Genomic DNA, 25,524 nt, shown 5'->3' on the forward strand with positions numbered 1-25,524 from the left:
TTACAAAGTAAATATGCAAGTTTAGGTTATGGTTTATTAGAAAAAGTGTAGTTCAGTACATCTACATTTTAGAGCTTTGTTTTGTCTATGTTAACACGTTCCCATCGCAAATCTGAACCAACCATAATCGAAGCTGTTTCATATTCCTATGAAAATAGATGGTTCCTGTGGTAGTGTTCTCAAGTTGGATAACACTTGATTTTCCATTTTAAAACTCAAAACACCAAGGTGGATTGATCGTATGACCATGAGTAGAAGTCTGTATATATTTTTTTTTCTTCTGAATACTGGATAAAAGCATTAATGTGCAGAGGTATGATGGGGGCAAGGGCTGTTAATGAACTTGAATCTCAAAGACTAAATGTTTAAGCACTCTTATCCAGTGGTTCCTCTCTTTTCACCTTCTTGTTCTTCTCCTTTCCCTAGAGATGTGGTGTTTCTTGCCCCCTGTTAGGGCTGTTGCAGTCACCTCTAGTCTCAGTGTGCTCTCTCCTGTGGCAGCATCCTCTCCCTCCTGCTACAGCATGCACACCAGCCAGTGAACAGGGCAGGTGGTAGAGCATGGTATGCATTCCACAGCCAACCTTTCTGCTGGGAGCAAAGTTCAGCCAGTGCAGTTTTGCCTGAATTGTGCCTCAGCATGGCCACGTTGTGCTGGAGCATGTGCAAAGCCACCAAATGGCACATAGGCGTGGGGAGCCTGTACCCTTGCACTGCTTGTATCACTGGTGTAAATGTAACCTGCATGGGATTAGCCCACTCTATCCTTATTTATCACTAGGACGGTACATCTGAGGAGCAAATGGAATAGTATGCCTCTCTATTAAGCTCTTCTGAAATAGAAGCTTCTAGTATTCAAAATAGTTAACTAGAAATTAATCTTACCTTTGTAGGTGCAGTGTTTTTACAATATCTAGTTTTGATATCGCTTTGTGACTCCAAGTATTTAACCTCACACGCATGAACTGTAGGCTGCTATTCAGGCAAACCTTTTTGCTAAAAAAGTGATGTTCTAGATTCTCAATGTGACCACTGGATAGAAGTATAGGAGGTTTCTGGTGTTTGCTTGCAGTAGTGATGTTGTAGAACACTACTTTTTATGTTCATGCTGACACATCTCTATCCAGTCTTCTTAACACAAAAAAGAGAAGGAGAATCCAAGATAAAGTTAGCAATACCTCTAGAGTTGTAAACAACACAATTTCTTATAAACTTGCCTCTTACCTAGGGCATTAAGAGTTTTGCAAAGGTTTCCTTGTTGATCAGAAGTTTCTCACTCCCTAATACTTAGTCCAAAGTTCAAACTGAAGCTTATTTCATTGGGAATAGCAGGTTTTTTGTTAGAATTGTTATCTACCATTAAAGAAGATGCCATGTTTTTTTTCATTTTCCTGCAACTCCTGTTTACAAGTTATTTTGCAAATGCACTCTGACTTGTAGTGGAAGTCTAGTGCCAGCATTAGAAGTGGAGGGGAAAAAAAAATTTAAAAGAGGCTAGAAAAGCTACAAGACTTTTCTATTTACCCTGTCAGTAACCTCCGTGTTTGGATGAAAGACAGTTGTAGGTAACAACAGGAACAATGGACTTAACAAATGTGCAAATTCTGTATGGTATGACATTGTGTTAAACGTTTTTACCCAAGAGTAATTGCCCTAATCATCTTTATGTAATTCAGATAGTTACCTTCTGAGGCATTCATCCCATAAACCTATGATTAGAGCAGTCAGGCACAAATGCAATTTAGCAATGATACAATAAGGGTAACAATGAAGCTAATTTTGTGTTTAAAGTGTATTTTAAAGTAACTAAATTTCATATCAAGACATGTAATTAGATCTGTTATTATAGGAGAAGGGTTATGAGGGTATTGCCAGGTTACAGTACACTGAATTCAATAATTTTAAGTTTTGGGTCATTTTTACTTAGTGAAAAATACAAATTTTGAGCTCGCATATAGCTTTTTCCTAATAACTCTGTTCTTTATGATACATAATCCATCAAAAAAATCCACCCACAGATATGTTCTTTAGAAATTCCTGTGTAGAAACATCAAAACTTAAATGCTTTAGCATAAACAGCCTTGCACAAAATTTTGCCTTTTGATCCATGTGATTGTCATTGTAAATGTTTTTTGGATTTAGTATTTGAGTTTTGCCATTGGAGACTATTAAAAAGGTATGCGTGCTTTGAAGAACAGTGACAACTTAATTGCTGCCTCTCAAATGAGGACTATGAGGAATCCCTGTACTGTAAAGATTGCTGAGATTATTGACACTGTCTCTTATGTTGTTTCTTAAATACTAGGCCATCTTCTTAATATGAACCCCTAAGCTAAAGATTATTTTACTTACTTTTCAGCTATTTAGTCAAGAGCAATGTATATCTGCTGAAAACTGACAGAGGACAGAGCTCGGCTGTAAACTTAGTCTCCTGACTGAAATTGTACACTTCTGCAGTATCTGACTATTGTCTGCTGAAGCTGTGAACTCTTACCTGGCTGTTTTGTGATGCTGTTGGTTTGTCAGGTATGCTATGAGAACTTTCATCACCTTTAGGGCATTTTAATATAGGCTTTTAAAAGTACCTTGGTTGTGCTATTACCTGAAGCCAGTTTACTTTTAGTTTTTGGAAATAACTGTGACAAATTAAGAGGAATGCTACAAGGAAGAATTGTGGTGTTGCAACACAGCATCATGGAAAAGATGGGAGAAGGTGGTAAAGCTTATCATTGGCCACAGAAATATGGAAGATAAGTAATAACATTCTCTTTTATTCAGCATGTTTTAAAGAACTGAAGTAAAAGTTGCTATATGATTAAAGGAAGTGTGATAACTATGAAATGAATTTACCTTTGTGTGTTGGATTAAGGGAACCAGTTAAACTTGCTGTACAACAGTAACCAATATAGTAACAGTGCTGTGCGTAATCCATTTGGGAAATAAAGTAATAAAAAAACTCTTATAATATCTGCATATGGTTTTGAAGCAAATGTACAGCGAGATTTTTTATTTTTTTTTAATGGAAGTGGATTGGTACATTCCTGTTGTAACAGTGATGCCCACCCAATGACTTTTACAAGTAGATGTTGCCTGCCTTCTGGTTAATTAAATATGTTTTCCTTCAGTGAGTGGCGAGAGTTGTTGGAGGGAGGTGGCCTGCTTTAGCAAGTTGCATGGATGTTAGCATGTGTGAACCAGGTGTTCTAGATTTGAGTTTAATCTAAAATTTCATGAGAGGACGCATGTTCTCATGTAATGCTTGGAAACCCAGGATGCCAAAGAGAGCTGTGCTTACGAGAGTTTGTGGTTGGAGAAATGTTGGTGATACATGAGTGTGAGGTCCATCTCTGTGGAGTTATTAAATACATAAATGAAACTCACTTTTCTTTGGATGTTCCCACTGTTCTTTTTCTGTTGTGTGAAAATTGTTTTCTAACGGAAACAAGCTATTGCACAGTTAAAGATTCTTGTGAAAATTAGCCTTTCAAAAGACAGGTCTCTAATGTTGTATAATTAACCACTTCTGGAAACAAGTGAAGACAGATTTTTGAATGTATAATTTATACCGATGTCACAGAATCCATAATTCAGGAGATAAGGGATTGGGTTGTTTGTTCTTGATTGATTGTGATTGCAACCAGATTTAAAAAAAAAAAGTGGGGGGAGGGGGAAGGAAGTCTAAAGGTAATTTTAACATGGAAAAAAAGATGGACTGTGGCACTTGTATGAAATTCATGACTTCTATCAGTGTAAATTGACCAAATTTTAATATTTTATTACATATTCAGTGATAACATCAATCAGCCTTTGACCTTCTCTTTTACTTCATGCTAATCCTCTCTTCCTGAGGCTGTTATACTTTCAGCCCTGCTGAGCAGCTTCAAATAGCAGTTACTTAAGGGTAGTAACTTAACTTAAGGGTAGTAACATGCTGGAGCTGTCAGGTCTCCTGCACACCAAATCTACAGAAAAAGAGAGATTCATGGTTTGCTGTGGATCTTGTTGCAAGCTGTGGAAGATATGTGATTAGAGGACACAGGCCAAAACATGCTTCAGTCTCTTGCCTTCAACCAGTATTGTGGCAGGGAATCCTTTAAAACTAGTGTAATATATATATGATAAACACTCTCTTTAGATATAGGGGGAAAGTTTGAACTGTCTTGCTCATAGTTGAGGTGAAGTTTAATGGCCGACCTGATTGTGCTTATATTGGATATACAATGACTTATAACAGAAGAGATGTACAGGACACGAACAAACATTTGTACTTGGTCTGTTCTGCAGACTGTATTTAGAGCAGACAGACAAAGGGCTTTGCCCATTAAAATGACTGATAAATCTTTCCATGATACAGTTGAAATCCCAGGGGAAGTACCAGGAGATGGGTAAAAACCACAGGACTTACCTATTAATTGCTGCCTTTTGTGAGGCACAGATTTTTTTTTTGTTTCTTTCTTTCTTCAGAGGAGAGAGGTGGATGATGGACACAAAAGGGGCAGAGTCTTCTCATTGACCTCTTGGTATGAATCAGACAGGGTTGACATATCTGAGAGGGAAAACTGATGACACTTCTGCAGGAGGCAAACTTCCATTTTCAGTGATTTTTGGGGAAAAAAAGAATGATTCTGGAGTTTTCCTCTTTCAGAGCCTTTCCTGAAACGTTTTCTTCAGAAGCCCTATCTGAACCATACTAAAGGTAAATAAACTTGTCTCAGTGCTTACAAGGACAGGATTTATTTTGTGGTATGTATGGACAACACAGGAACTATGGAGTGAGGGCACATTTTAATATTAACTGCTTGATATTGTCAAGTTGGAAAATGAGTTATGTGACATTTTTAGAGGAGGCAATGAAAATAGCCTTACCAGATGGAGAAATGTTGCAGTTTTGGGACTAGAAATTCAAACATTGATGCGAAAATCCCTGAAATGAGAGATTAGCCGTTAGACAGAAGAGCTTGTGAATTAGAGGAAAAGCTGTTGATTATCTTTGGGTCTGATTCTTGTCCTCGTATAAGGCTGTAGTGTTCAGAGTAGATTGCTTACTTGCTCTTAATGAAGGCTAGCAGCTGTTTGCAATACTGAATTAAGCCCTTGGAGACATTGCATTAGCAAGCAGTAGTACTCAAAAATACATGATAAATGAATATTGTATGGCTGCTCATTCAGCATACATGTCTATGCAATGGCCATACACAAACTAGGATTTATAATAATATATTTCATTTCAAGGGAAAACAGCCATAATGGCCAGCAGGGAAATAGAGTAAGTGATCCTGATCACCCTCCCTCTTTGTTTATTCAGATTGAAGTCTGCTGTGTGGCAAGCAAGCAGTTAAAAATAAAACTATAAATAATTCTGTTAATTAAAATAATTTTGTGTATAATTTATCTTTGTATTTGTTTATTGCCTTGGGTACTTGATTAGGCAGCTCTAACATACAATTAATCAGTAACCTTCAGTGTTAACTTCTCGGCATTGTTTAATTAATCGGTTGTGTTGCAGAGGCTCTGCCTGCTATGAAAGCCAGGAACTGTGCCATGTAAACACTTTTGTTAATGTCAAGTGAAGGTTGAGATAGGCTTTATTTATTTTTTTTATTAGCTTAATTGAACTAATCAGCCTTTCAGGGTATAGGTGCAAGTCCTAGGGACAGTTCTAAAAAACAGACAAAAATACATTGAAACAACGTGTTTCATAAATGCCAGGAAAATTTCGTGCCTTAACTATTATCATGTGTCTTTTTAGGTGTACTGATCATGTGTTTATTAAGCATCAGTACAAGACAAAAAACAGAGTGACATCAGTTATTAACACTTACAATGTGAGGATTGATTTTTACCTTTTCTAGACACAGAAAAGCTACCTGCATATGTAGTAAGAATGGAGGGGTTTTATCTAGGCACTGCAGGTAATTAGCATAAATGTAGGTATTGATGTGTTTTGGGTATTTGGTCTGTGTGAAGGAGGGTTTAAAGTTCTTCTGCGGGTAGAAGAGAATGAATATGCAGGTTCTGGTTCTGTCAAAGTTAAGATTTGCACACAGCTGCGATGTTATTCAGACCCTCAAAATACCATGAATGCAACAAATATTGGTTTCACAAGTGACAGATCTTGACTACTTCGTCACAGTTACGTGAATTTGGAAGGAAATTTGCACATCTCAGTCTTAATACTTCAGTTTGGTTAAATCTATGAAGTTGATATGGATGGAGTACAAGTGGAAGTGCCACATGTGCATGTGTGTCTTTCTGTGAAAATGCCAGAGGAAAAAGCAAGATGAAGACTGTAAGAACAACTGGTCTTCATTATAGACCCAGTTTGGGGATACTGCTCCCAGGACATAATTTCTGGTAGTAAAATGGAAGAACATGTGGCTTTTATCAAGATCGAAGGCCTTGTGCTCTGATACCACAACATAGATGACTGCATAGAACACAGGGTCTTTCATGGGCAACAGGACAATGAGAGTATCACCTCTGTGATTTTTCTTTCCCATTCACTCAGGGAGGAAAAGCAAATATGTATTTCAAACAATCAAGGAGAAACAAACAATGCACAAAAACCTCTCAAGATTTATAGAGTCTGAAGTAAGCAACATCTTGAAGCAAAGGACAGTGTCATAGCAAATGTTGACTCCCAATTGGTCACATAAGAAGAACTTTACAGCCTGCATCTCGTATTTTATGTGTCGCACCCGAGAGATCCTGACCAGACAACTTGAACACGTGTGCCTTGGTACTTTCTTGTCTGTAATTGCAAGATTGTGAATGAATGAATTCTGTGAGAGAATGGTGAGAATAAAATCAACTTAGAGACTTGGTGGATAGCTTCCACTACCTTTTTCTATAGGACTTCCCATAGAGTTCTCCTAGGGGAATTTTCCAGTGATATTTGTCAAGGACGGTCTTTCCTAGATGTTGCAACTCAGGACATGCTACTGTGCATCTTGATCGTGTTGGTTGAAATATGCTCCATTCACACGTATTCTCAAGTCCACATGTTCATCTGAAGACAAAGAAAATAAAGAAGTCTGTTTTCCTACAGCTTCATGTTGTTTATCCCACACCTCTCTCCTGCCTTCTCAGACTGCTGAAAACCTGAGGTCCTCTGCATAACCCTGACCCACTTCCAGGGAGAATCAGCCAGACATGGCTACTTTTTTTGCAAAGAGGAACAAAATGGATATGGGCTTAATGTAGTCCTCTTCCATGTTAAGTGTGAAAACTATACGCAGTTAACATCCTTGAGATTGATGGCTGTATATCAACTTTGAGATATTTTCAGGGCAAAGTAATTAGGACTCAGCTAACAGATGGACAGGTACAGAGCTCAGCATGATTACACAGACTTTGTCCCTATAGGACACTAGGCTCTCTATTGAACAACATTTATTGTAGGCAAGCAAAACCCGTTGTGGCTTTCATCCAGTACTGTGATAGATAGGAATTCTTCACAGAAGGGGAATGAGAAGTAGGTGACGGTACTGACAAAAATGCCAGACTGTGAACTGAAACAGCGAAAAGATGGTATTGCAAAATCAATGCAGCTACCTCACGGGGTAATATAAAGAGGTCATCTTTCTTCCTAGGAGACAGTCATCTACATCAGATACAGCTGAATATGTTTCTGGAAGCCTCACCCAGAAGAAGTATCAAGGATGGTACTGCTAAAAATGATCAGTGTTATTCCTTCTACCCAACAGTTGGGTTGGGCTAGAATAGAAGGGTTGCTCTATGTCACACAAAACCACAATGCTGTCTAGAGGAGAGGGGGGAGCCTTTTGTTAACAATAAGCTAGTTACAGAATGCTTTACCTCTGAAGTAAATATTCTCTTATACCCTTCCTCATTCAAAAGTGTGCCATTTAATAAAAAGAAGACTCTGGCACTTTTTGTGTTTGGTCTTCTGGGTTTAGCATGACCTGCAAAAACTACGATATATTCAAAGGCAGGATTCTATCTGCCAATATTTAACTTGTGTACTCAAGTGTATATTTTTTTAATATTTGCTGAGATGCTGCAAAGCAGACATTTTTATTCATTGCATGCATCTGGTTGCTTTAGATAAATTAAGTAAAAAGAGGTGAAATACTGATGATAGTATTTTTCAGCTTAGTCTTTATTTCCCTATGCTTTGCTGTAAGCTTTAATAGCAAACTATTTCTTTGCCTGGAAGTTCATATTACATTATTTTTCTAACACGTAGACTAATCTCCAGGCATTGAAAGTCTCATTACTGCAGTAATTCTGGATACAGTGACCACTGCTATCAAGTGCAGCTCTGTATCTGAATTCATATGGCCCAAAGTATATGGCTGAGCAAAGTAGCTAAAACAAATCGCTCAAATACTAAGCGACTTTAAAGTTTAGAGGGAGCTTAAATGCATTTTTCACAAATTCATCATTTACTGAAGATTTAACACCTTAGAATTATAAAATTGATATTGAAGTAGTCTTAAAATTACTAAATTAATTCTTTTTCCTTTTTTTTTTTTTAACATGGACACTAATTGACTAAGGATAGTGTTTTCCTGATCTGTGGCTCATGAACAAAATAAAACTGGTTGACTTGTAGCTACCATGAAACAATGGAGCTCAAAATCTTGAGGGGATCCCAAGTGACCTGGCAAGTCCTTAGGGATGATATTCCCTTCTTCTCCAAGCATGAAAATGCTTCTGCCTTTTATTCAGGGAAATGAGTAAATAAATCACAACTGAGCTTTGCTTTGAAAGGGCAGTATTGGGGAGGTGGGGGCTGGGGCAGACTACAAAGGAAGAACTTAGAATTGCACAGGCAGATAGTAATTGTATTAGGAAAGCCAAAGCTCAGCTGAAGCTGAAAGTGGAACGGGGCATCAGATACAACAAGGCAAGCTTCTGCCACTGCATAAGCAGTAAAAGAATAAACAAGGAAAATGCAGACCTGTTCTTGAACAGATGATTCAGTGACAGTGGACACAGATAAGAAGTCCTCAGACACATTAAAATGTCCTCAGAGCCTTCTTTCCCTTAAGTTTTCAATGGGGTCCCTCAGAGATCTGAGAGACAAGCTGACCACAAGCCAGCAGTGTGCCCTTGAAGCAGACTGCAAACAGTATCCTGGGCTGTGTTAACAGGAGAGGTCAAGGGAAGTGCCTATTCCTGACACTTGGTACTCCCTAGACTACATGTGACAGCCTACATCTGATTTTAGGCCTGCCAATACAACACAGGCATGGATGAAATGGAGCAACTGCAGTGTGGTGCTCATACAGCCTGGAGGACTGTCAAGGGTACCTGACAGCAACCTCCTCTCTATGAGGAGGCTACAGAAAGGACAGCCAGGCTTAGTACTGAGGTTCACAGGATAAGAATAAAAGATAGTGGTCTTAAATTGGAGTGGGACAGCAAAGAAAAATACTTTCACTGGGAGGGTAAGGAAATTTCGCTGGGAAGGAGCGGGTTGTCTGGGGAGGTTGTGCAGGCTCCATCCTTGGAGGTTTTAAAGATCTGCCTGAATAAAGCCTTGAGCAGCTGATGTCACCCCATGGCTGACCCAGCTTTGAGCAGGGATGTGGACTAGATACCTCCCTGGATCCTGTCCAACCTGAATTACTGTGATGATTCTGTGAAAAAGGTTAATCTCTAGATTATTGTCCTTCCTTTGCTTCCCTTCTTTCTTTGTTGTCTTGATATTGGATATGTGGGAAGAATGCATGAAATGTATTGTAAGAGAAAAAGATCTTTTGAAACCCTGGTTTGGGGAGTTTGTCCAGTAGTAAATTGCGTTTGAAAACTAGGTAATGCTGGTGCAATGTGATATGCTTGTAGGTAGGGGTCTGAATTGTGGCTTTTTGTTCCTACTAGCAGCCTGTTAGCAATATGCAATCCCAGCACAATTCAGTGATTTCCTTGCATATTTGGGAAGTGTATTCTGTTCCCCTTTGCCTTTTCTCTCCTCCCATACTTAACAAAGGCCTATGTCACAGCATACATTTCTTATTGACACAAAATAGCAGGAATCTAATAGTGTGTACTTGGTATTCTGTGTATCAAAAGTATTGGACACCAGACACACTGGTGCCAAACTAACTTACAAAATCATTTATCAGATCACTTCAGGGGCTTCCCTGCATTTTCTTTACTGCTCTTTGAAGAGTGATGTAATAGGCTCTGACTGACTTCTTGACAGCAGGGAATATACAATACAACATTTGGCTTTTGAAATCAAACCTCCAAGGTATGCTCTATGCAGAGAGCTGTAATGTGACTCTTGAATCCTCAATATATACAAGTCCACTTTCATAAAAAAGCAGTTTAGTAAAAATGTCAATGCAAGGCACTAGAACTTGAAGTTCAGCATTTCCCTCCCCCTCTTTTATAAAGAACCATTTCTCAGCAGTGTGCTTTTTGGAAAAGGAATGACTTAGGTTAGGTCACTTCAATCTTTTAAAGCAGGCAAGGTGGAGAATTCTTACATACTGTATATACTTATATACTGTGTAAGACAGTTGTGTTTAGTCAGGAGAATGCTCTGAAATGATGATCTTGTTTCCATGTGGCCATTTTACATATGAATGTATAATCATAAAGTTGTCCTCACAGCCAGCCATGACTTCTTTGTATTCTCCTCCAACAACACTGTATGCAAGCATCAGTATAAGGAAAACTGTATATGCTTTTTGATGTGTTTTGTTTGCAGGAGTCTTCAAAAACTATTTTCACTAACAAATAGATTATCTGAATAGTTCCATTGAAATAAACTATTATGCTAGGAGGTATCATGTGCTTTGTCCTGTTAAGGGGGAAAAAAAAAAAAAAATAGTACATTGAATTACCTGTTTCCGTGGTGCCTTTCTTTTTTTCTGAAGGTTTCTGACCAGAGACACTTGTTCTTGGAGTTTTCTTCTTTGGGAAAAAATAATTTAGAAGGTAGAGTTTGAAAGTCTCTATCCTAGAAAGCTTGATGGGTCTTATTTGCAAATTTGTAATTTTTTATTGTTGGATTCACACTCCTGGAATGCTTCTTATTTTAGGATCATCCTGAGAAGATGTTGGCAATTGCAATAGAAAAAAAAAAACATTGATTAAAGCAGTAGTACTAAATGTTCTCTAAATGTGCCAGTAATTTTTACATTATTGTTCAGGGGTATTACTTAGAAGAAGTAGTTGTATATTTTGGTTGCTATATCCGACTGTCATTTGGCTTCAATGTCAAAATAAGGTACTAAGTGTTGCATTTCATTGCTAAACATCTGCCAAAGCTGATGATTTGGAATAACTGGAGCAAGATTTCCCAAGGACTTGGCTTTAAGTTGAGGAACTAATTTAGCACCATAAGTGGATTTATTGCCACATGGACATGGATAGTCCAGAGAGTCTTATACCAGCCTCTCTTTCAGAGAGCTGTAGTTTTATCATAAGTATGTAAGTCTATGTTCTCAAATTATTGGGACTGAATTTAGGAATTATGTCATCTGGACAGGCTAACTAAAAATTCTGGGTTGTAACTTTGTTCCTCCTTTTTGAAGTGAAGTTTCACACCCTGTAGGATAACTATTATGCTTGCAGTTAGAAAGCAATGAATGGATTACTCCATTTGAAAGAGTGTGAAGTTAAAGGACCTGATAACTGCTGGAACTAATGTAGCGAGGCCAGGTCCCATTATCTTCATCTTATGAATTTCAGTCCGTTAAGTAACATCCTTAACACTTAGCTTTTGGTAATTACAAACACAGAGAGTCACCATTTGAATTGCTTTTCCAGCTGCTTTGGAAATGGGAAGAGTTTGGGCTACCCAGGCTGCCAAGAGATGCTGCCTCTCTGTGGTGCAGAGCCTGGCACTTCTAAGGTCCCTTAGATGAACTTTACTTTCCTGCTTCTTGATTCCACCGATGTCAGGCCAGTGACCTGAGGTGTTTGCAGAAATATTTTTGTGTCTGTCATGCTGGTGACCCTCTGCATAAGTACCCTGAACTGTGGCCTGATATTACTTTTAATATTCCATTTTTGGTTGCAAATTCATTACTCTGCTGGATATGAAGTCCAGACTCTCTAAGCTCGAAACTCTGTTAAATAGTTTAATTTTCTCTTTTATTTTCTTCAGCTTCTGTGCCTGACAAATAGAAATGGCAATACTGCTCTTTCTAGGTAACTTAAATAGATGTAGCAAAAATGCCTGTAAACCGGTTCATTCAAAATATCTTTGTTATTAAAAAAAAAAAATGGCATGAAACAGATATCAAACACATGGGGGGCCTTATGTGTGCAAGTTTTTATATTGACTTCAGCATTTTTACAGTACACTAGAACACATTTTGCAATTAATTTCAAATGGAAAAAGGATGAAAAGGTGTTTTTTTTCTCCTTTGTCAGCTAATTTGTTTTCTCCAGCATCATTGAAACCAGTTCAGCTCATGTGTCATGTTGTCTGCTGGATTTATAAAGCAGGATGTAATTAATTAAGATGAATATCTGCAGAGCTAGTTTCTAGATCAGGTGAAACCTTTGGCCTTGTCCTCCGCTTTGAATGTGTGTTTGCGCTTTTGGTGCGTGGAACAGCCACATCTACAGAGAACTTAGTGGCTTTCATTTTGTTCAGAGCGTCTAATTTGTTACTTGGAGAAGTCAAAGGGCAAGAGGAAGAGGGAATGTGACCGGATGAGCTATCTGGTTCTACTTGCCTTTCCCACTGTAAACTTTATGGTAAGTAAGTATGGCCTGCCACTCATCTACAGAAAAGGGAAGAGGGAGCGGGTATAATATAAAGAGTTGGAAAGCAAGACTGGGAACCAAGGATGCCTCACTAGAGCTCTTGATGCTTCCATGACCTAATGCTTTTCATCTGTCTCCTCCCAGACAGGGCTAGGAGGGCAAGTGCTCCCTGACAGAAACAGAGCCAGGATTAGTTATGCTTTTGAAGTTCAGCAGGAGAACCTTAGGGCTTTTGGACAGCTGTCTTTGAAAGAATTGATCACTCAGGTAGTTCCATTGCATGAGAAAATTAATTCTGACCAGAACACATATTAGTGAGCCAGTAAGTATGCAGTGTTTTTTCTTAATTGGCTTTTTGGCATCTCTAAGGGAGCAACCGATGCACTGAAAGTTGCCCCATTAAGTTAGATGTCTTTTAGTCCGCGGTTCTTATGGTAACAGAATACGCTGTGTCCCAAGTCTCCATGGAGTACTGACTTTTCTTTCTTCTGACTTCCTTAAGCATGTACCATGGTATTGGAATTGAAGGGCAGGGGAGTGGCCGTTGGCCTCTGGCGTGTTTGCTCTCATTTCATGTTCAAGAGCTTGTATCTTCATTTTTAAATAAAATGTTTCCTATTAACGACCATAAAGAGTTGACTGCAAAACTGTTATCTACCCAATAAAAAATAAAAGCCTGTGCAAACACATTTTGTCAGTCTGTCAGCCTTTGTGATTATCTCCTGTCATACACTCAAGAGGTTTGTCCAAAACAGAAGAAAAAGCCAGCTGCTCTCTGTTCATCTAACCTTTCTGAGAGAAACAACTTTTATGTTGCATCTCAACTACCAAATGTGCAGTCTGAATGTGCTGGTGGAAGACCTCCAGAGTAAAGTCATAACCCTAAAAATTAACAGTCTTTTGTCACGTATCTTATGGAGACAGTTTTCATACTGCAGAAGGGATGTAAAATACAACAGTCATAACATGGATTTGTTTGCTCTTGGCTGACACACAGTTCTCACAAAGCTACTGAAAAGGTATAGGGCAGAAGGAAATAAAACTCTGAAGAGAGTACATGTCCAGCAAACCTAATATATTACGTTGATATAGTCTGCACCAACTGTACTTTTTTCCAACCTTGATTTTTGGATGGCAGCACAGCTTATGGTTAAATACCCTCACTCAGTTGTTACTTCTTTTGCTGGAGGAAGAAAGCGCAGACATAGGTCAGGGCATATAAAATCCATCTTCATCCCATGAACATTATTCTCTACAATCAGGTTAAACAGAGTTAAAAACACATGTTACCACATAAGTTATCAATATTTATATGGGAGTGAGGAAAGAATAATTTCTGTATGTTGTTTTTGTGATCTCCACAAAGAAAAACAACGGCATCATTTATCCTGCCCTGTGAAGGGCCACATATTGATTAAGTTACTGATATCAGTAGCAAAAATCAGTCAGTCTGTGCAGATATATGAGAAAATTAAATTCCTGTAAGCATCCCCCAGATCAGTAGATATCAGCTAATCTCTGTATTCAGTACAGTGGATAAATAGCTATGCAAATATCTAATCTTGATATTCCGGCTTGTAAATGATACAGATACCAAAGAGGAAAGGATGCTCGTTCAAGTAATGCTGATTCATTAGCGAAACAAATTTGTGCTTACTAGTTTTGTTAGCCCAGTGTGCAAAAAAAATGATCTGTTACAATTAGACATCAGTCTGAATAAGATGATAGCATGTTTAAACATTGAAACCAGAAGATTCTTGGCTGTGCCTTGAAGAGCTAAGGGAACACGCTCTACCGCTCTGGGAGCTATAATCAGTTAGGATGATCTTTTCTTGAAGAAATGCTAGGAAATTTGAAAAATCATATGTATTAGAAAGTAAGATCAGGAAGAAATCGCAAAGAGCTAACAGCTCTGTGAAAGGTAAGGATTAGCAGCTTACAGTGGTTTAAAGAGAGTGTGTGGAGGATGACCATGTTGCTTGGGATCATAAGTAGAAACAGATAAATATTAAACTGTCTTGTTAAAATTGCTAGTCTCACTAAAATATTCCAAGATAAACTAGGAATATTTGTCAAAAAAAAGTGAGGAATATTTGGGATTCTTCTTTTGAAAGAGAAAGTATCTCTGTCCTTTTGGTGAGTTATAAACAAAAAGGTAATATCTGTTTTCCTGTGTTGAAAAGCAGTGAATAGGAGAAAGGACTAGTTTCATTAATCCTATCTTTCTCACAAGAAGTGACTTTGCTTTGAGAAGTTAGCTGTTCACCAGTTCTTAATTTTTGCAGTCTTAAAACTATGAACGGATTTTCTCATTTACTTTACTTAGTGTCACAGTCAAATTTGCAGTGTCACAAAAGTTCACTACGAAATTTATTCGGTATTTGCTAACAGCGAATTTGTGTTATTAATTTAAGTTATTAAATGAATTTGAAGAAGTGATATAAACCACTGTAGTTTTTTTGTTATCCTGGTGACTTAGGGTAAGGAAATGGCCTCATGTTGTGGCAGGGGAGGTTTAGATTGGAGATAAGGAAAAAATTGTTTACTGAAAGAGTGGTCTTAGCGTTGAACAGTCTGCCGAGGGAAGTGGTGGAGTCTCCTTCCCCGAGGTTGTTCAAAAAACATGTAGACATGGCTCTTCGGAACGTAGTTCGGTATACACAGTGGTGTTGGGCTGGTGGTTGGACCGGATGATCTCGAAGGTCTTTTCCAGCCTTAATGATTCTAATATCTTTCAAAAACTATGTAGATTTTAACTGAGATTTCTAGAGAACCTTTATATTTAGACTGATATATATGGGAGTCTAAGTGACAAGGTTTCATGCATCAGTGTCATTGTTACATCTTCTAAACACTTTGAATGTTTTAATACTGCAGACTAGATAAATGCCTGTGTAGTGTTCTCTTCTGTATTCAAAGTCTGTGAAATATCTGCTGGTCTTTGGGGAAAGAAATCCATCACTTATGTTATCAGTAAAGAGTAATAGTCTCAAGGCTGATCTATTATATGATTTTGCAAATGTGAATTTTTTCTCTAGCTGTAGAACGTTAAAGATATTGGTAGCATTTGCAGTAAGTTAATGTCAGCATTTTTACTGGAAACCTTTACCTTTTGTCTGCAAAAATTGTAGAATATTGAAACTGCATATTCAGCATTTCAGGTTGCATAAAAGTGACTGCAAAATCCAGTGTGAGTATTTGTACCAGAGTGATAGAAAAGAGGATGCTATTTTACAGGCATGTGAACCAAAATGTGGTAAATACGTGAACAGTCTTTCAGGATCCATTATACTGTGTTGTCATTTGTGTATAGTTATCTCCTCAGATACTCAAAGTCACTTGATCGCACAGCTAAGGGAGAAGGTCTGCTGTACAAGTAGACTTGGAGCAGTGGTGACTGTGGATTCACTGGGTAGCCCTGCTCTCTAGGGAAGACTTTTGGTGTCTTTGGGTGTGTAAAGGGTACCATTTGAAGCAGCACATAGAACAGTTGCAGACTTATGCATAGTGTGTTTGACTGTCAGCTACTGCTGAGAACTTCCTTATAACTGTCTGTTGTCTCTTTGGGATTTTTGATTTTTTTTTTACAATAGTTTGAGTACAATAGCTACAGGAATTTATCTGACTGCTGGGGGATGTGTATATCTGAGTGAGCTGTCTAAATGTTGTTTGTTCACAGTAAAAAAGGCATAATTCACCTTAAGGAAGACTATGAAGTGAGAACCTCATGAGGTTCAACAAGGCTAAGTGCAAGGTCCTACACTGGGGTCAGGGCAATTTCAGTCCACGATGGGGGCTGATGTGATTGGGAGCTGCCCTACAGAGAAGGGCTTGGGGGTGCTGGTTGATGAGAAGCTCAACATGAGCTGGCAGTGTGCACTCACAGCCCAGAATGCCAACCATATCCTAGGCTTCATCAAAAGAAGTGTGTCCAGCAGGGTGAGGGAGGTGATTGTGCCCCTCTATATTCTTATCTTGTGAGACTTCATCGGGAGTACTGTGTCCAGTTCTGGAATCCTCAGCATTAGAAGGATATGGAGCTGTTGGAATGGATCCAGAGGAGGGCTACAAGGATGGCCAGAGGGCTGGAGCACCTTCCATACGAGGACAGGCTGAGAGAATTGGGCTCGTTCAGCCTGGAGAAGAGAAGGCTCCAAGGAGATCTTATAGGGACCTCCCTGTACCTCAGGGGAGCCTACAGGAAAGCTGTAGAGGGACTATTTATAAAAGCTTGTGGTGATAGGACAAGGGGGAACGGGTGAAAACTGAAGAAAGGCAGATTTAAGCTAGATATTAGGAAGAATTTCTTCACCCTGAGAGTGGTGAGGCACTGGCACAGGTTGCCAAGGGAAGCTGTGGATGCCCCATGCCTGGAGGTGTTCAAGGCCAGGTTGGATGGGCCTTAGGCAGCCTGGTCTGGTGGGGGGTGCCCCTGCCCATGGCAGGGGGGTTGGAAGTAGATGATCTTTAAAATCCCTTCCAACCCTAACTATTCTGTGATTCTATGATTCTATTCATTAATTAGTTCTCTAGAAGTGCATTTTTCTATCACCTGAGCATGAAGGTGATGCTAGAGTGGTATAAAAGCCCATATTGAAGGTAATTATTACTGCTCTATTAATTTTTTTAGAGTAAGAAATCGGCTGTAGTAGGTTCTTTTGGGAGTTAAGAGAACACAGTGCAGTAAATATCCTGAGTTTACAAGTTTGACTATCTGTGCTTTAATAACAAATTAGTTGGTAAGGTTTACATCAGCATACAAAAGAAATTATGAAATGCATACTTAGCCCTGATAATATTTACCTATTGAATTGAGAAAAGTTTGTGCATAGCTTAAAGCACTTGTTGAGGAGTTGAAATGCTAATTTTACAGCTTTAATATATAAAAAGCAAGAACAGTAGTATGTTCAGTTGCATTTTCTTTGTATGCTTCAGATACTGGTAGAAACAACTTATTTGTGCAGCTCAAGAAGGACTGTTCAGGAATCAGAATTAATTTGTATGCTGAGTGGGGAAAAAAAAAAAAAAAAAAAGAGGGTATGGACACTGCTAAATCACACAGCAAACATTCACAGAACATACCCTACTAAACCACGGTTTCAACCGATATACCAGAATGCTGGTCTCAACAATTTTCGATAAAAACTTAAGACAGAATTTTGTAGTGTCTTGTAGTAACCAAAAGTCTCTTTACAGATTAGTAAGCTTAAGGTCATTGAAATATTTAGTGATATAGTACAGTCAGAAGAAATTAGCATTCTTAAGTTTTTTCAAGTGTTCTTTGATGTTTTATTTTGTAGCATAAAAGAATTTTTCATGGGACCTGTTAATTTTGCCAATGTTTGATACTGAATCACATTCAACTCAATTAAAAATTCTTCAGATACATCTTTTTGTCATATAACCTGTTGTTATTCAGTTGCCTCCACTTCCTTATCTTTTTTACTGATATTTTTCTTGCCAATGTTCATGTCTGATTATTTCAGGTGTATTTATGAGAGGCATCTTGAGTAACAAGAACAGTAAATTTCAGATTCCCGCTAGAGTGACAATACTTAAATAGTAAATCAACATTTTTTCCCCCTCATAATTATTCCGGAGATATGTTTCATCTGATTTGCTGCAGCTCATGTTACGAGAAATGTTACTTCTTAGCGTAATAGATGCTACAGCTAGTGATAGGTTATGATACCTATCAAGTGAGGCATTTCTTCAATAGATTGTGCCCTGTCTGCATGTGTGCAGGATGACTATTTATTTCATGATCAAGTGTTAACTATTTTAATTCATCTTTTAGCTGTAAAGTCTATTTCTCTTGCTTTCCAGCATCAACTTCAGAATAGTCAATCACAACCTCAACAAATGAAGTGCCCTCCCACCTGTTGCTCATGTGTTTTGAAGACTGGCCATCTAGTCATGTCTTACACTGCTAGAATGGTTCTCCCTAACAAGTAGATAGTGATGCTGGTTTCCCACTAAGAGACTTTGATAAAATCCATACAGATGGCTACTAAAAGTGCAAATAGCACCTATTTTTGCAATCAGATGGAGTTCAGGGGAAAAAAAGATGTTCTTTCATAACTTGAAGTCCTATTTTTTTCTTTTCTCTTCTTTTTTTTCCATTTTTTTTCCCTTAAAATACTCCTTTTAATAAAACTGACATTCAGAAGGTCTTTCTTCCCTGTGGTCTTAATCTGACATTGAGTTACTTAATGGAACCACCCTTGGAGCCTTCCAGTCTTGATTGGTTGTAATTCTTCTCTTTCCAAGTGCTTCTCCTGTATCTATTTATTCTGCTCAGAGAGTTAGCGTTTCAAATCTTTCCTTACTCTTCAGGAGACAAATTTTCCTACTTCCACCAACTGTTCTTTTTCTAGTGTCCCAGAATTCAACTGAAAATTTAATTTGTCCTTCAGTTAATCAAGGCTCTGTTCTCATCAATATCCGGCGCATCGTAGCTATTAGGAGATTGTTATAACAGAGTAAGCTTAACTGTAGATTAAGGCCCTAAAATGTTTGTTCTGGTCCTGGAGGGGAGAACCTTACAAGTTTAAAAGAACAGCCTGTCCTCTTCAGTTAATGGCCAGCTACTCCTTGAACAGACTTTGAGATTGACAAAGCCTTAATTAAATTGCTTAAATTCTCAGGTGTGGATCTGATTTAACACTCATTGAAGTTGATTGATATCAGCAAGCTTTAGACAGACACAAGTCTAACAAAAAAGAGGTATTCAAGTACCATCTCCACTGTTACACAATAATTATCAAACAGTTCAGCTGCTTATTTCTTTCTCCAACTGCAAAACAATGTGGATGGTGGCTTGGGTTTTGCACAAAATGGCAACTGGCATGCAGGGTCTCTGGGATGCTTTGCTCAAATCTGTGGAGCTGCATCTCTTAGTGGCTTTATCCACACTTTATAATAAAACTCTACAGCAGGAGGACATAGGGTGGATTTGCAGCAACTTTTTAAACCTCCTTTAACTTTCTGGTTTGAAATTACATTAGAACTTTTTGTCCCTTTTGTGACAAGACTTAATAAATGAAAATCAATTGAAATGAAAGGCCTCTTATAAAGTCAACACCCACCTCGTATTTGAGTATTCTTCTTACACTTATTACCTATAGGTAAGGAGAATTAGAGAAAACCACAGTATTTTGCTGTAAATATTTAAGAATTGGCTTGATAGAATCATAGAATCACTAGGTTGGAAAAGCCCTATGAGATCATCAAGCCCTTGTAACTTGTAACATCTTGTAACTAACTCCAGGGATGGTGACTCAAGCACCTCCTTGGCAGCCTGTTCCAGTGCTTGATAATCTGTTGGTGAAGAAATTTTTCCTGTGTCCAGTCTGAACCTCCCCTGGAGCAGCTTGAAGCCATTCCCTCTCCTCCTGTCACCTCTCACTTGGGTGAGGATTCCAACACCCATCTCTCTATAACTTTCTTTCAAGTAGTTGTAGACAATGATAAGGTCTCCCCTCAACCTCCTCTTCTCCAGGTGAAACAACTCCAGTTCCCTCAGCCACTCTTCATAAGACCTGTTCACCAGTGCCTTCACCAGCTTTGTTGCCCTTCTCTGGTTATGCTCCAGGTACTCATTGTCTTTCTTGTAGCAAGGGGCCCAAAACTGAACACAGTATACAAGATGTGGCCTCACCAGTGCTGAGTACAAGGGCAGAATCACTTCCCTGGTCCAGCTGCCCACGCCGTTTCTGATATAACCCAAGATGCTATTAGCCTTCTTGGCCACCTGGGCACACTGCTGGCTCATGTTCAGTCGGCTGTCAACCAACACCCCCAGGTCCTTCTCCTCCAGGCACCTTTCCAGCCACTCTTCCCCAAGCCTGTAGTGCTTCATGGGGTTGTTGTGTCCCAAATGCAGGGCTCTGCTCTTGGCCTTGTTAAGCCTCATCCCGTTGCCCTCAGCCCACTGATCCAGCCTGTTCAGATCCCTTTGGAGAGCCTCCCAACCCTCCAACAGAATAGGGCCATGAATAACCTGATCTGTACCCTTTTTTCAATAGAAGTTTGGGCTAAATAATCTCCAGAGCCTCCTTAAGCCCAAACTTCTCTAAGAGCCTGTGACTCTGCAGTACCTTCAGGTGCACAGTGGGTACATGTGCACGTCAATCTGGTTGATCCTAGAGATGTATTTTTAACTTTATGCTCATGCTTCTTTGTAGTCCCACCTCTTGCAAAAAACTTCAATATAAACTGGAGTTACAGGGTGTGCAGACCAGAAGAACCGGGAGTGCTGCTTCTTCACTTGGCAAGAGCAAGCTTTTCGGAGCATGTTACTGTTAGCATTTTAGGCCTGCAAGCAGCAAGTGGAAAACCATAGGAGTGCTGGAAATATTAATGGAGCTCCTGGCAGACATGACAACAAATACAGTTAAGTGAGGGTAATGAAATAATTTATTACTTTGTTCCTTTTAAAATTTGTGTGATGGGCCTTAGACTGTAAGACTATTTAATATGACATGGAGGACTTCAAACATGTTTAACAGAAAAAAAAAATATATATATTTATACAGCTAACCTTCACAGCATTCCATTTTTAGAGTGCAGTGAGATTACATGAAGAGACTGATGTTAGTGAGGAAGTACATGAGTTGGGTCTACAATGATTTCCCAGTGAGTTTTCTTGTCCCTGTAATGTCCTGTTGCACATTCCTTCCTGACAAGAGATGACTCCAGTTCAGGTTAGAGTTTATCTGGGGAAATGCAGACCAAATTATATCCTGGACTACTATTTTATGTACACAATGAGGGAGCACTTGGTGTTCTACAGTGAGGCAAAAGTAGGGATTGTAGCTGTCAACAGGTTATCTTGTGAATCCTGTGGTGAATGGGGATTGCCAGATGATACTTTTCAAAGGCTGAGAAAGTGGTCTTAATTTACAGCACATGTGGCTCTTTGCAATACACTGAAAGGCCTCTACTTTTCAGCTGGATCCATGTGGCTTCTTTTTTAAGATGAAGGGCGTAAATCTCAGGAGCCAGCTGAAGAAATACATAGCTAAGGTTAAACTATGTGCTAAGTATTCTATTAGAAATCCTTTGTTCAAAAGTTTTGATTCTGTAATATCTAAATGTGTAGAAGGGTCTTGTTTTCTGTCCTTCTAGGAACCTGAGATAGCTTCTGATAGTAAAAAAAAAAATTAAAAAAATTGTTTGTTTATATTCATAGTTTGCAACTTTGAATGTGCTGAGTTGGAATAGATTTGTTTGTTTGTTCTATCTCTAAATATACTAATCACGATTTTAATAAAATTGATAGGGGATTCTGCGGGTTTGCACTAGATTATAAAATTTCTCTTCCCCATGGCAACTGAATTTTGAGAGGTATTAAGTTGTGTAGAGACATAATAATCATAAGTAGCTATGCAACTGGCTGTGCTTTCCCTTGTGATGCTGAGCTGGATATCTTCTCAGAGCGTGACTGAGGGCTGACTTCAGAAAATCAGATTTCTCCATTATATCTCATTTTGATCAATCAAAAAGCAATATTGACTCTCTAAATTTATGTTAATGGATATGCTGTCATGCTTGTACGGAGATGTATCTCTGATGGAACTTTGTTTTTCAGCAGTCCTTGGTGGTAGCATCCCTGGGGGTTTGCTAACAGGAAACTTTACAGGACAGCGTCATTTGTGGAAGCCAGACTTAAAGAAGCATGATATAGCTATTGCTCTGAGTGTCTGTTTTGTGTGCTTGGACTCGTCCAGAGCTGGAGTCTGCACCATCACAGAGCTCATGGCTGCAAACCCTGAACGTAACAGGGTTTTAAGATCTTTTGGATCTGTGAAATCTGTTTTCCTTGGGCAGAAAGCTGTCTTTGCCTTTTAACCCATCCTGTCTCCTCAAGATGCTTTTTCACTGCTTAAACAAACTAGGGTAGCATCAAAATGGTGCAGTTAATTGAATTCCTGGGCTGATCTTGTTGGAGATGGTGATTTCAGTCTCTGTGCCATTGTACTAGATGGGTCTGACCCTTTGCAGAATTTCATGCCTTGACTTGAGGGAGATGATCTGAAAGAGAGAGGTTTCCATCTTCCTATCTGCAGGGGATACTGTTTGTGAGAAGCAGGTGTGACCTATTCTGCAATTGTGTGCATGCCATGTAAGGTCTCCTTGCAAACCTGAGAGCCCAGGAGCAGTGGCAGTCTTTTCCCTCTGCTATTTGCTTACTTTGCAAGTTGTAGCAGCCTGTCTTCCAGAGATATGTAGTGCCTGGTATGGTGAAGGCTGAGCCTTCGTATTACTTCATGCCACTACAGTAGAAGTCCTAACAATGCCAATATTTGAAATGCAGAGAGAAATTGTAGTATCTTTTATCTGAGCAATATGAAAGATTGCAAATCTGTAATAACAGATAAAAAATATGCTGACATCTCTCTAAAATCAAGTAATTATATGTGTTTTAATGCTTACTATGCTGACTGCTTTTTGCTGTCACGTAATTTTTGAACAAATATAAAAGCAACTGAAGAGGAGCAATTCCAGTATTTGCACACAATGATTTTATGTATAAGTGGAATGGCGATAAGTTGGTAGAAGAACTGATCAATGTGCTATAATGGAAAAGTTATTAAATCTTGCTTTCTGTAGTTTTGTGACAGGCAGCCCAGTAAAATTAAATTGTGTTTAGAACATGAGGTTAATACCTAGGAGACCTGGAATTGCATTTGTAATATAATGTACTATGGGTTTAATTTTCTAAGTAGCCGTGCCTCAAAGTGACACAATCAGCAGTTTAAAGCTGCTTCTTCTTGCCTCATGTTTCATGAAGAAAGAGCTGAAAGCAGAACCTGTTTTGTTTTTCCAAAACAGAAAATGACTTTTTGTTTTCACAGTTGGATGCCAAATCATAACAATTGTTTTTTGCTGACTGCGATTAAAGCTAGAAGTTAGAATCTCAGAAGCATTTTATAAATTTGTATTTCAATATATAATACATATAAAATAACTTAAAGAATCACTTGAAAAATATTATTGTGTTTGTTCAGTTTATCTATTCCCCAGATATATAATGCTGACATGTCTTAAAATTCCAGAAATTTCTTGCAGAGTTGTAACTATCAATCCAATTTCAGATTGTTCGGTGGAATTTGGTGACTTTTTATACTAACTGTGCATTGGGAGGAGGCTATTTTGCAGTGCCTACTATAAGCTGGATTAAATAGCGTAATTTGTGGTTGTGTCAGTCAGCTACTCCTATAGTATGTTTTCCTGCAGTGGAACACAGATCAGCTAAAGGAGTCCATTGGTCTAATCTAGTAACAAAGGGTTGGGTAAAACTTCATGAGACTTGGTGGACCTCGGCTTGTGACATTGCTTCTTGTTGTTGCCATCTTAAACCTCAATGTGTTGGCCCATTTTAGCAAAAGTCAACAAAATCGTTTGTCTCTTTTAGCTTGTTGTGAAACCATTCGTTAATCTGAAAGGGGTTGAACAGAGAGTCATCTTGAGTTTCTCTGAAGAGTGGAGGAGGAGAAATCTCTGGGTGAAAGGTGCATTTATTTATCAAGGTTGAGGTTGCATGCATATCAATAATCAAGTATTAGATAATTTACTGTACTAAGAGAAAAAAAGATTTTTTAAAATAATAGAATGTATTCTTATTTTAAAAAAATTAAGAAAAAAGATTTGAAAGCATCTTGCCCCAAGTGCAGCATGCACAATGACTTATATTTTGATGGTAGAACAAGAATATGAGTGTCCTTGTTCCTTGTTCATATCTTAAGCCAAAATACTTTTATTTTGTAATATTCACAGTTTGATTGTGTCTTTCTGTTGATACATCAGTACATTAAGTACATCAATAGCAAAAGAAGACTAGGGAAGATATGGGCCCGCTGCTGAATTAGGTGGGTGTCCTCATGACAGAGAATGCTCTTTACTGCTAAGACCAGCCCTAAGAAATTCCAGACCCTGGAGGAAAGAGAGAAAGTCTGGAGAAAATTAAAAGCGTGCTTTGATCAAGGAAGGTCTGATTAGAGATTATTTAGGCAAACTGGACACCCACAAATCCATGGGCCCTGATGGGATGCACCCACGAGTACTGAGAGAGCTGGCAAATGTTACTGATAAACTGTTCTTCATGATCTTTGAAAGATCTTGGAGAACAGGAGAGGTGCCCGAGGACTGAAGAAAAACTAATATCCATGCAGTCTTCAAAAAGGTTAGGAAGGAAGACCCGGGAAACTACAGCTTCACCTCCAGGAAAGGTGATAGAGCAGCTCAATCTAGATGTTGTCTCCAGGTATCTGGAGAAAAAGAATGTTATCAGGACTGGTCAGCATGGATTCACCAAGAGTAAATCATACTTGACCAATCTAATAGCTTTCTGTGGTGGCATAACTGGCTGGGTAGGTGAAGGGAAAGCAGTGGATGTTGTCTACCTCAACTTCAACAAGACTTTGGACACTGTCTCCCTCACATCCTCATAGGTAAGCTTAGGTAGTGTGGGTTAGATGAGTGGACAGTGAGGTGGACTGAGAACTCACTGAATGGCAGAACACAGAGAGTTGAGATCAGTGGTGTAAAGTCAGATGGAAGCCTGTAGCCACAGGGGTCAGTACTGGGCCAAGTTCAACATATTCATCGATCACTTGGTTGAGGGGACAGTGTACGCTCAGCAAGTTTGCTGATAGCACAGATCTGGGAGGAGCAGCTGATACACCAGAAGGCTGTGCTACTGTTCAGCGAGATCTGGACAGGCTGGAGAGTTGGGAAGGGAGAAGCCTAATCAAGTTTAATGAAGGCAAGTATAGAGTCCTGCACCTAGGGAGGAATAAACCCCTGCACCAGTACAGATTAGGG

The 25,524-nt window shown here is 38.9% G+C and overlaps 1 protein-coding gene across 3 annotated transcripts in view; it reads left to right on the forward strand.

Annotated features, from left to right (window-relative positions):
• Positions 1 to 25,524, forward strand: part of ALCAM (activated leukocyte cell adhesion molecule) — a 129,479-nt gene that overhangs the window by 36,623 nt on the left and 67,332 nt on the right. The window contains exon 1 of one of the 3 annotated variants that reach the window (XM_069868559.1): positions 12,883 to 13,018. The exons of the other annotated variants lie outside the window; for them this stretch is intronic. The gene's annotated coding sequence lies outside the window, so the exon portion shown is untranslated. Of the gene's footprint in view, positions 1 to 12,882; positions 13,019 to 25,524 lie in introns of those variants that run through there. 3 annotated transcript variants of the gene reach the window in all.

Source organism: Phaenicophaeus curvirostris, chromosome 1 (assembly GCF_032191515.1).
Source record: "Phaenicophaeus curvirostris isolate KB17595 chromosome 1, BPBGC_Pcur_1.0, whole genome shotgun sequence".
Taxonomy (NCBI): domain Eukaryota; kingdom Metazoa; phylum Chordata; class Aves; order Cuculiformes; family Cuculidae; genus Phaenicophaeus; species Phaenicophaeus curvirostris.